This window comes from Astyanax mexicanus, chromosome 6 (assembly GCF_023375975.1).
Source record: "Astyanax mexicanus isolate ESR-SI-001 chromosome 6, AstMex3_surface, whole genome shotgun sequence".
Classification (NCBI taxonomy): Eukaryota; Metazoa; Chordata; class Actinopteri; order Characiformes; family Acestrorhamphidae; genus Astyanax; species Astyanax mexicanus.
In genome coordinates, this window is record NC_064413.1 from 55,994,068 (window position 1) to 56,006,536 (window position 12,469).

The 12,469-nt window shown below is 40.2% G+C and overlaps 1 long non-coding RNA gene across 4 annotated transcripts; it reads right to left on the bottom strand.

The window, feature by feature from the left end:
• Positions 1-8,415: 8,415 nt before the first annotated feature.
• On the bottom strand, positions 8,416-12,171 carry LOC125802337 (uncharacterized). 4 transcript variants are annotated; one of them, XR_007439374.1, is made up of 6 exons: positions 11,755-12,171; positions 10,594-10,687; positions 10,118-10,538; positions 9,496-9,970; positions 8,681-8,764; positions 8,438-8,491 (listed from the first exon to the last, which is right to left on the bottom strand). It is a non-coding gene; the product is annotated as an uncharacterized LOC125802337 (long non-coding RNA). The 4 variants fall into 4 exon arrangements; XR_007439375.1 differs by lacking the exon at positions 8,681-8,764 and having other exon boundaries at positions 8,416-8,554; XR_007439376.1 differs by lacking the exons at positions 8,438-8,491; positions 8,681-8,764 and having other exon boundaries at positions 9,400-9,522; positions 9,586-9,970.
• Between the last annotated feature and the right edge of the window lie 298 nt (positions 12,172-12,469).

The window sequence follows — 12,469 nt, forward strand, 5'->3', positions numbered from 1 at the left end:
CCAGCTCCTGACCCGTGATCTCACGCAGTCTGTAGTGTTTTCTGGTGAACATGTGTACCTACTAGTGTTTTAGTCAAGACCAAGACCGAGAAAAAACAAGACCAGATTAAGATTTAAAAATAAAAATTAATATTCCATTCATTTTTATTATAAAATGTGAAAACAATCACAATTTCCCCTCAAACAGCTCATCATAATGGTAGTTCTCTCCCCGGTCGCATTAGTATTTTAGCTAGCTCATCGCTAAGGTTAGCCAGCTCATTGCTAAGGCTAGCTAGCTCATCGCTAAGGTTAGCCAGCTCATTGCTAAGGTTAGCTAGCTCATCGCTAAGGTTAGCTAGCTCGTCACTTATGGTAGTTCTCTCCCCAGTAGCATTAGTATTTTAGCTAGCTCATCGCTAAGGTTAGCTAGCTTGGCACTAATGGTAGTTCTCTGCCTCGTAAACATTAGTATTTTAGCTAAATTGTAAAATATAAAAACAATCAGAATTTGCCCTCAAACAGATCCTCCCAAAGGTTAGATAGCTCGTTGCTAAGGTTAGCTAGCTCATCATTAGGGTAAGCTAGTTCATCACTAATGGTAGTTCTTTCCTTGGTAGCATTAGTTTTTTAGCTAGCTCATCACTATACTAAGGTTAGCTAGCTTGTCACTAATGGTAGTTCTCTCCCAGGTAACAATAGTATTTTAGCTAGCTTGTCGCTAAGGTTAGCTACCTCATATTTAAGGTTAGCTAACTTGTCACTAAGGTTAGGTAGCTCATCACTAACGGCAATTCTCTCCCCAGTAGCATTAGTATTTTAGGTAGCTCATTGCTAAGGTTAGCTAGCTCATCACTAATGATAGTAGTTCTCTCCCTGGTAGCATTAGTATTTTTAGTTATTTCGTCGCTAAGGTTAGCTAGCTCATCACTAATGGTAGTTCTCTCCCCAGTAGCATTAGTATTTTAGCTAGCTCATTGCTAAGGTTAGCTAGCTTTTTACTAATGGTAGTTTTCTCCTTGGTAGCAATAGTATTTTAGCTAGCTTGTTGCTAAGGTTAGCTAGCTTTTTACTAATGGTAGTTTTCTCCTTGGTAGCAATAGTATTTTAGCTAGCTTGTCGCTAAGGTTAGCTAGCTCGTCACTAATGGTAGTTCTCTCCCCAGTAGCATTAGTATTTTAGCTAGCTCATTGCTAAGGTTAGCTAGCTCGTCACTAATGGTAGTTCTCTCCATGGTAGCATTAGTATTTTAGCTAGCTCATCGCTAAGGTTAGCTAGCCCATCTCTAATGGTAGTTCTCTCCATGGTAGCATTAGTATTTTAGCTAGCTTGTCGCTAAGGTTAGCTAGCTCGTCACTAATGGTAGTTCTCTCCCCAGTAGCATTAGTATTTTAGCTAGCTCATCACTAAGGTTAGCTAGCTTGTCACTAATGGTAGTTCTCTCCCTGGTAGCATTAGTATTAGTATATGGGGCAGAATTTACATTCTGCTGAATGTTTCTTCTTTCGGAAAGTCCTGCATACAAATTTACGATGATTCACATAAACAAATATTATAACTCCAGAGAGCCGGTGTGAAAAAACAGCACATTTAACATCGGACTATTCACAATTAAAAGTGTTGATTGTATGCTGATTGAAAGTGGGAATAGCTTGTTTTTTCTCTGTTAGCCAATCAGTGTGCAGGTTTTAGACACACAGTGAAAGGACTGATTGGATCTGTTTGAATGAATGATTGATGTTCAGTAACGATAGAAAAACTCATTTGGTCTCGTCCACAGTCTCAGAGTCTGAGACGAGACGGAGAACACTCGTTTTTGGTCTAGAGACCGGACTCGAGTTCTACAACACTAGTATCTACGACTCTGAGAACGCAGAAAGCTCTTAAGTCCAGGCTGTATCAGATGCTGGACGGTAAAACTATACATGTTTAATGTGTTGTGCTGCTGTTAGTGACCTCTTTACTGTTCCCTAAAACACTGCAGCATTCAGGCATTATTTATTTACACAGAAAAACAGGTCTTTCCCTGATCTACTACCAGGTACAGCAGTTGTTATTTTGATTTGGATGATTCTCTGGTTTTCCTGACTAGAGCTTAGATTCTCTGCCCGAATCTGACCCAACCCAAGGCCCAACCTGAACATGGGCTGGGTCGGGCCAAGATTTCCACCACTTTTCTCGGGCCGGGCCTGAGACGTAGGTGTCTATAAAAAGCTCTGTTTTAACGCTCTACTTACTAAAAAAATGTGGGGTTCAAATCAGACTCAGGCTCATAATGACAGTTTATGGGTTGGGCCGGGTCGGGTTAGGCTCGGGAAGTGAGGAGTGTTCAGGTAAATTTCTGGGGTGTTTCTATCTTGGCAGCGGGAAACACAGGGGCTCAACTGACTGATTAAAACCCTGACAACAGTCAACAGTCAGCCACCCAATCAAATCTTAGCCATGCAGGAGCACCATGCACACTGCGTGCACTCAGCATGTGTACACTCCCACTCGTTACACACACATATAACATGCTTTTCCCGTAAATGAGCTGCTGGAGCTCCTTCACAGCGTCAACCAGCAGCTTAGTTTCCTCTGCTGAGATGCACAAAAGCACCGCACTGTTAAGATACAAATGCGCATGTCATTTGGAGCAGAACATGTTTATTCTGCATTTATTTGCAGAAAATGAGAAATGGCTGAAATAACACAAAAAAGATGCAGAGCTTTCAGACCTCAAATAATGCAAAGTTCATATTCATAAAGTTTTAAGAGTTCAGAAATAATCAATATTTGGTGGAATAACCCTGGTTTTTAATCACAGTTTTTTTTTCATGCATCTTGGCATCATGTTCTCCTCCACCAGTCTTACACACTGCTTTTGGATAACTTTATGCTGCTTTACTCCTGGTGTAAAAATTCAAGCAGTTCAGTTTGGTGGTTTGATGGTTTGTGATCATCCATCTTCCTCTTGATTATATTCCAGAGGTTTTCAATTTGGTAAAATTGAAGGAACTCCTTGTCTTCAGGCCTCCTTGTCCAGCATCAGGGTCACACAGATGTTTTGAAGGAACGTCCGGTTCCCTCAGACGCTCCTCAGACGCTGCAGAAGTGGGTCAGCTCCATACTAATGACTCTGGACTGTGGTTCAGTCAAGCTTAAATACTGTAGTTTGAATTGAGGATCAGGTGTCCAAATACTTTAGACAATAGGGGTTTATTTGACGTTTAACTGTAGTAGGACACTTTTGGAAGGATTTTAAAGAACTATGTAGAAGAAGCATCACAGAGACGCTGAGACGTGTGTGTGTGTGTGTGTGTGTGTGTGTGTGTGTGTGTGGTGCGTGTTTGTGTGTGTGTCAGGACACAGAGTGGGATAGGATGTGCCAGACCAATTGACCAAATCACTGATCTTTAAGACTGGCTCAGGGGGGTAGTGTGTGTGTGTGTGTGAGAGAGAGAGAGAGCAGGGGGAACCGGCGGTCTCTCTCACACACACACACACACTTGCTCTAATCAAGGAGGAAGAAGCCTGGTCACCGTGGAGACGTTAACAAGAGACGACAGCTCCTCGTCGCCCACGGCAACGACCAGCTCGGCCGAGGAGAGAGACCGGCAGGCATTCAGTGGAGCGAGAGAGAGAGAGAGAGAGAGAGAGAGAGAGAGAGAGAGAACGAAAGAAAGAAAAGTAAGAAGAGACAGAAGGAGACGCAAAAAGAAAAGAGAGCGAAAGGATGCACAGAAAACGGAAAGAACAATGTGATGTGTACAAAACAGGGGGAATAAAAGAAAAGGAGAACAAAGTCGGAGATGTTAAAATAGACAGAAAAAAATAAAATAAAAGAAAGAACAGCATAGAAATAAGTAGAAAAGGAGAGAAAGAGAAAACAAGTGAGAGATAACGAATGAAAACGAGCGAGAGCGAGAAGGAGAGAGAGAGAGATGGAGAGAGAGAAAGAGATGGAGAGAGAGAACGAAAGAAAAAGAAAAGTAAGAAGAGACAGAAGGAGACGCAAAAAGAAAAGAGCAAAGGATGCACAGAAAACAGAAAGAACAACATGTAGAAAACAAAGGGGAAAAAAGGGAAAAAAGTACAGAAAAAAACAAAAAAAGAAAGAAAAGGATAAAGTTGAGTGAAAATGGTGGAAGAGTTATAAAGGAAAGAAGAAGAGAGAAGGATGTGAAAAGAAGCAAGAAAAGAAGAAGAGAGAAGGATATGAGAAGAAACGAGAAAAGAAAAGAGAAAAAGAGACAGATGGAGACAGGGGAAAAAAAGAAAAGGAGAACAAAGACAGAGATGATAAAAGTAGAGAGAAAACAAGAAAAAAACAGAAAGAACAGCATAGAAATAAGTAGAAAAGGAGAGAAAGAGCGAACAAGTGAGAGATAATAAATGAAAACTAAGAACAGAAAGGAGGAGGACAAAGAAAAGCAAAGGAAAAAGATGAATGAAAATGGTATAAGAGATATGAGGGAAAGAAGAAGAGAGAAGGATGTGAACAGAAAAGGAAAGAAGAGAGAACGAAAGAAAGAAAAGTAAGAAGAGACAGAAGGATATGGGAAAAGAAAAGAGCAAAAGAAAGCACAGAAAAGGGAAAGAACAAAGACAGATATTAGAAGTATATAGAAAACAAGAACAGAAAGAAACAGGAAGGAGAGATAAGAGGGAAAGGAGAAAAATATATATAACAAGATAAGAGATATAAGGAAAAGAAAAGAGAACAAAAAAAGTATGACGAAACAAAAGGGGAAGGGAAGACATAAAGAAAGCACAGAAAAGGGAAAGAAGAAGAAAGAATGGGATACAAATATGTAGAAGAGGAAAGGAAAAGAAGAAAAGGAGAGAAAGAGGGAACAAGTGAGTGATAACAAAAGAAAAGTAAGAACAGACAGAAGGAGGGCAAAGAAAAGAAAAAAAAGAAAAAAAGAGGAGTGATGAACAATGGAAGAGATATAAGGGAAAGAAGGAGAGAGATAGATGTGGAAAGAAAAGAGAGAAAAAAAGGAACAAAAGAATGAAAGAAAAGCAAAAAACAAAACAAAAGGAGACTGGTAAAGAAAAAACTGAAAGAAATTTGTAGAAAACAGAGTGAAAAAAAGAGGAGAAAGAAAATGGAGGGAGAGAGGAGGGGTAAATATAAAACGAAAAAGAGAAAGAAAGGGAAGTAAAGAGAAATAAGAAAGAACAAAAAAGAAGAAAGAAGAGGCAAAAGGATGGCAAGTGAAAGGGGTAGAAGAGAGATGAAGGAAAGAAGAAAAACAAGACGAGAGAAAAGAGAGAGCAAAAGAAAAGTAAGAAGAGACAGAAGAAGACGTGGAAAGAAAATAGTGAAAGAAAGAACAGAAAAGGGAAAGAAAAACTATAAAACAGAGGGCGAAAAAAGAATAGAATAAAGACAGAACTGATAAAAGTAGAGAACACAGGAAAAGAGGAAGAAAACAAATGAGGGAAGTAAGGAGATAAAAGAGCAAAAGAAATAGATACAAACAAGTGAGAGATAAAAAGGAGAGAGAAAGAAAAGAGAAAGAAAAAGAAAGAACAGGATATGAATATGTAGAAAAGAAGAGAAAGAGCAAACAAGTGAGAGAACAGAAGAGATTAAAAAGACAGAAAGAGGGAACGTAGAAGTAGAGGGAGTGAGAAGAACAAAAAATAGAAAGAAAACAAAGAGAAGGCAATAAAAAAGAAGAAAGTAAGGAAAGAAAAGAGCGACAGAGAAAGTGTGCAAACAAAAGAAAAGAAAAGTAAGAACAGACAGAAGGAGGACAAAGAAAGAAAAGAAGGAGTGACAAAGGGATAGGGGAGAAAGAAAGAGAAAAAGAAAGAAGAGAAAAGTGAGAAAAGGTTGAAATACAAGAAAATAGAGGGAGAGAGGAGGAGTAAATATAAGAATGGATAAAGAGCAAGAAAAAGGAGGTAAGAAGAAAGTAAGAAGAAAAAGAAAACGAGGAGAGAAAATAGCATAAGAGAAAGATTGAAGAAGTGAGAGAACCAAAGAAAAGTAAAAACAGACAGAAGGAGGACAAAAAAATAATAATTAAGAGAAAAAGGAAAGAAAAAGAAAAGGATAAAAATGTGTAGAAAACAGAGGGAGAAAAAGAGGAGAGAAAGAGTGGAGGAGAGAGAACAAGAGAAAGTTGTAGAAAAGAAGAGGAGAGAATGTGTGCAGAGCGCTGTTCCCAAAATCTGTACACACACACACACACTCTCACACACTCACACACACACTCACACGCTTTCTCTCTCACACACACACTCACACACACACACACAATCTCTCACACACACACTTTCTCTCTCACACACACTCTGTAGATGTCAGTGGGAGTGACGGGGGGGTAATGGACGGGACAGGAGGTATTAGTAACTGTTAATAATTCAGCAGCTCAGGAGCAAATCACTGACCCCCCGCCTCCAGCAGGGCGGCGCTCATCCCCCCATCACTGCACTCTAAACCACACCACCAACCTACTGATCATCTATACCTACTGACCAGATACTGACAGCTACTGACCAGATACTGACTATATACTGACACCTACTGACCATATACCTACACCTACTGACCAGATACTGACAACTACTGACCATCTACACCTACTGACCATCTACACCTACTGACCAGATACTGACAGCTACTGACCAGATACCTACACCTACTGACCAGATACTGACACCTACTGACCATATACCTACACCTACTGACCAGATACTGACACCTACTGATCATATACCTGCATCTACTGACCATATACCTACACCTACTGATCAGATACCTACACCTGCTGACCAGATACTGACACCTACTGACCAGATACCTACACCTATTGATCATAAACCTGCATCTACTGACCATATACCTACACCTACTGATCAGATACTGACACCTACTGACCAGATACCTACACCTACTGATCATAAACCAGCATCTACTGACCATATACCTACAGCTACTGATCATATACCTACACCTACTGATCAGATACTGACACCTATTGACCAGATACCTACACCTACTGATCATAAACCTGCATCTACTGACCATATACCTACACCTACTGATCATATACCTACACCTACTCACCATATACAGATACTGACTATATACTGACACCTACTGACCAGATACTGACACCTACTTACTATATACACCTACTGACCAGATACTGACTCCTACTGACCAGATACTGACACCTACTGATCATAAACCTGCATCTACTGACCATATACCTACAGCTACTGATCATATACCTACACTTACTGATCATATACCTACACCTACTGACCATATACCCTACACTTACTGATCATATACCTACACCTACTGACCATATACCTACAACTATTGATCATATACCTGTACCTACTGACCAGATACTGACGCCTACTGACTATATACATCTACTGACCATATACCCTACACTTACTGATTATATCCCTACACCTACTGATCATATACCTGCACCTACTGATCATATACACACACCTACTGATCATATACCTGTACCTACTGACCATATACCTACACTTACTGATTATATCCCTGCACCTATTGATCATATACCTGCACCTACTGATTATATCCCTACACCTACTGATCATATACCTACACCTATTGATCATATACCTACACCTACTGACCATATACCTACACCTACTGACCATATACCTACATCTCCTGACCATACACGTACACCTACTGATTATATCCCTGTACCTACTGATCATATACCTGCACCTACTGACCATCTACCTACACCTACTGATCATATTCCTACACCTACTGATTATATCCCTGCACCTATTGATCATATACCTACACCTATTGATCATATACCTACACCTACTGACCATATACCTACACCTACTGACCATATACCTACATCTCCTGACCATATACCTGTACCTACTGACCATATACCTACACTTACTGATTATATCCCTGCACCTATTGATCATATACCTACACCTACTAATCATATACCTGCACCTACTGACCATATACCTACACCTACTGACCATATACCTACGTCTCCTGACCATATACCTACACTTACTGATTATATCCCTGCACCTACTGATTATATACCTGCACCTACTGACCATCTACCTACACCTACTGACCATATACCTACACCTACTGACCTTATACCTACGTCTCCTGACCATACACCTACACCTACTGATTATATCCCTGTACCTACTGATCATATACCTGCACCTACTGACCATCTACCTACACCTACTGATCATATTCCTACACCTACTGATTATATCCCTGCACCTATTGATCATATACCTACACCTATTGATCATATACCTACACCTACTGACCATATACCTACAACTACTGATCATATACCTGTACCTACTGATCATATACCTGCACCTACTGACCATATACCTACACCTACTGATTATATCCCTGCACCTATTGATCATATACCTACACCTATTGATCATATTCCTACACCTACTGATTATATCCCTGCACCTACTGATCATATACCTACACCTACTGACCATATACCTACATCTCCTGACCATATACCTACACCTACTGACCATATACCTACGTCTCCTGACCATATACCTACACCTACTGATTATATCCCTGCACCTACTGATTATATCCCTGCACCTACTGATCATATACCTGCACCTACTGATCATATACCTACACCTACTGATTATATCCCTGCACCTATTGATCATATACCTACACCTATTGATCATATACCTACACCTACTGATCATATACCTACACCTACTGACCATATACCTACATCTCCTGACCATATACCTACACCTACTGACCATCTACCTACACCTACTGATTATATCCCTGCACCTATTGATCATATACCTACACCTATTGATCATATACCTACACCTACCGATCATATACCTACACCTACTGACCATATACCTGCATCTACTGACCATATACCTATACCTACTGACCAGATACTGACACCTACTGACCATATACCTACACCTACTGACCATATTCCTGCATCTACTGATACTGACAGATACTGACCATATACCTACACCTACTGACCAGATACTGACAGATACTGACACCAACTGACCATATACCTACACCTACTGACCATATACCTGCATCTACTGACCATATACCTACACCTACTGACCATATACCTACACCTACTGACCATATACTGACACCTACACCTACTGATCATATACCTACACCTACTGACCATATACTGACACCTACACCTACTGATCATATACCTACACCTACTGATCATATACCTAAACCTACTGACTATATATCTACAGCTACTTACCAGATATTGACACCTACTGACCAGATACTGACACCTACTGACCATATACATACACCTACTGACCATGTACCTACATCTCCTGACCATATACCTACACCTACAGATTATATCCCTGCACCTATTGATCATATACCTACACCTATTGATCATATACTTACACCTACTGACCATATACCTACACCTACTGACCATATACTTACATCTCCTGACCATATACCTACACCTACTGATTATATCCCTGTACCTACTGATCATATACCTGCACCTACTGACCATATACCTACACCTACTGACCATCTACCTACACCTACTGATCATATTCCTGCACCTACTGATTATATACCTGTACCTACTGATCATATACCTGCATCTACTGACCATATACCTACACCTTCTGACCAGATATCGACACCTACTGACTATATACACCTACTGACCATATACCTACACCTACCGATCATATACCCACACCTACTGACCATATACCTGCATCTACTGACCATATACCTACACCTTCTGACCAGATATCGACACCTACTGACTATATACACCTACTGACCATATACCTACACCTACTGACCATATACCTACATCTCCTGACCATATACCTACACCTACTGATTATATCCCTGCACCTACTGATTAAATACCTACACCTATTGATCATATACCTACACCTACTGATCATATACCTGCACCTACTGACCATATACTTGCACCTACTGATCATATATCTACACCTACTGACCATCTACCTACACCTACTGATCATATCCCTGCACCTACTGATTATATACCTGTACCTACTGATCATATACCTGCATCTACTGACCATATACCTGCATCTACTGACCATATACCTACACCTTCTGACCAGATACCGACACCTACTGACTATATACACCTACTTACCATATACCTACACCTACTGATCATATACCTACACCTACTGACCATATACCTGCATCTACTGACCATATACCTAAACCTACTGACCATATACCTACACCTACTGACCAGATACTGACACCTACTGACCATATACCTACACCTACTGACCATATACCTGCATCTACTGACCATATACCTACAGCTACTGACCATATCCCTACACCTACTGACCAGATACTTACAGATACTGACACCTACTGACCATATACCCACACCTACTGACCAGATACTGACAGATACTGACACCAACTGACCATATACCTACACCTACTGACCATATACCTGCATCTACTGATCATATACCTACACCTACTGACCATATGCCTGCATCTACTGACCATATACACCTACTGACCATATACACCTACTGACCATATACCTACACCTACTGACCAGATACTGACAGATACTGACACCTACTGACCATATACCTACACCTACTGACCATATACCTGCATCTACTGACCATATACCTACACCTACTGACCATATACCTTCACCTACTGACCATATACCTACACCTACTGATCATATACCTACACCTACTGACCATATACTGACACCTACACCTACTGATCATATACCTATACCTACTGACCAGGTACTGACAGATACTGACACCAACTGACCATATACCTACACCTACTGACCATATACCTGCATCTACTGATCATAGACCTACACCTACTGACCATATACCTGCATCTACTGACCATATACCCACACCTACTGACCATATACCTACACCTACTGACCATATACCTACACCTACTGACCATATACTGACACCTACACCTACTGATCATATACCTACACCTACTGACCATATACTGACACCTACACCTACTGATCATATACCTACACCTACTGATCATATACCTAAACCTACTGACTATATATCTACAGCTACTTACCAGATATTGACACCTACTGACTATATACCTGCATCTACTGACCATATACCTACACCTACTGGTCATATACCTACACCTACTGACCATATACCTACACCTACTGATCATATACCTACACCTACTGATCATATACCTACACCTACTGATCATATACCTACACCTACTAATCATATACCTGCACCTACTAATCATATACCTGCACCTACTGACCATATACCTACACCTACTGATCATATACCTACACCTACTGGTCATATACCTACACCTACTGACCATCTACCTACACCTACTGATCTGATCATATACCTACACCTACTGACCATCTACCTACACCTACTGATCATATACCTACACCTACTAATCATATACCTGCACCTACTGACCATATACCTACACCTACTGATCATATACCTACACCTACTGACCATCTACCTACACCTACTGATCTGATCATATACCTACACCTACTGACCATCTACCTACACCTACTGATCATATACCTACACCTACTGATCATATACCTACACCTACTGACCATCTACCTACACCTACTGATCATATACCTACACCTACTGATCACATACCTACACCTACTGACCATCTACCTACACCTACTGATCATATACCTACACCTACTGACCATATACCTACACCTACTGATCATATACCTACACCTACTGACCATATACCTACACCTACTGACCATCTACCTACACCTACTGATCATATACCTACACCTACTGATCATATACCTACACCTACGGATCATATACCTACACCTACTGACCATATACCTACATCTCCTGACCATATACCTACACCTACTGACCATATACCTACACCTACTGACCATATACCCACATCTACAGATCATATACCTAGACCTACTGACCATATACTGACACCTACTGACTATATATCTACAGCTACTCACCAGATATTGACACCTACTGACCATATACCTACATCTCCTGACCATATACCTACACCTACTGACCATATACCCACACCTACAGATCATATACCTACACCTACTGACCATATATCTACACCTACTGACCAGATATTGACACCTACTGACCATATACCTACACCTACTGTGTCAGCACTTAAAATAAAATAAGAAAAAATTAAAGTAAATTACATAAAAAAAAGAGAGAAAAGTGTATCTAAATCATTTTATCATACAATTTTTTTTTTTTTTTTACGTTTTTCACTATTTTCCCATCCTCATAATAATTCCCTATAAAACTCATAAGACTGATGTAGGTTTACTTGTGTGTTTAAACAGTAAATTAAATAAGTATATTTGTGTTTTTGTTCACT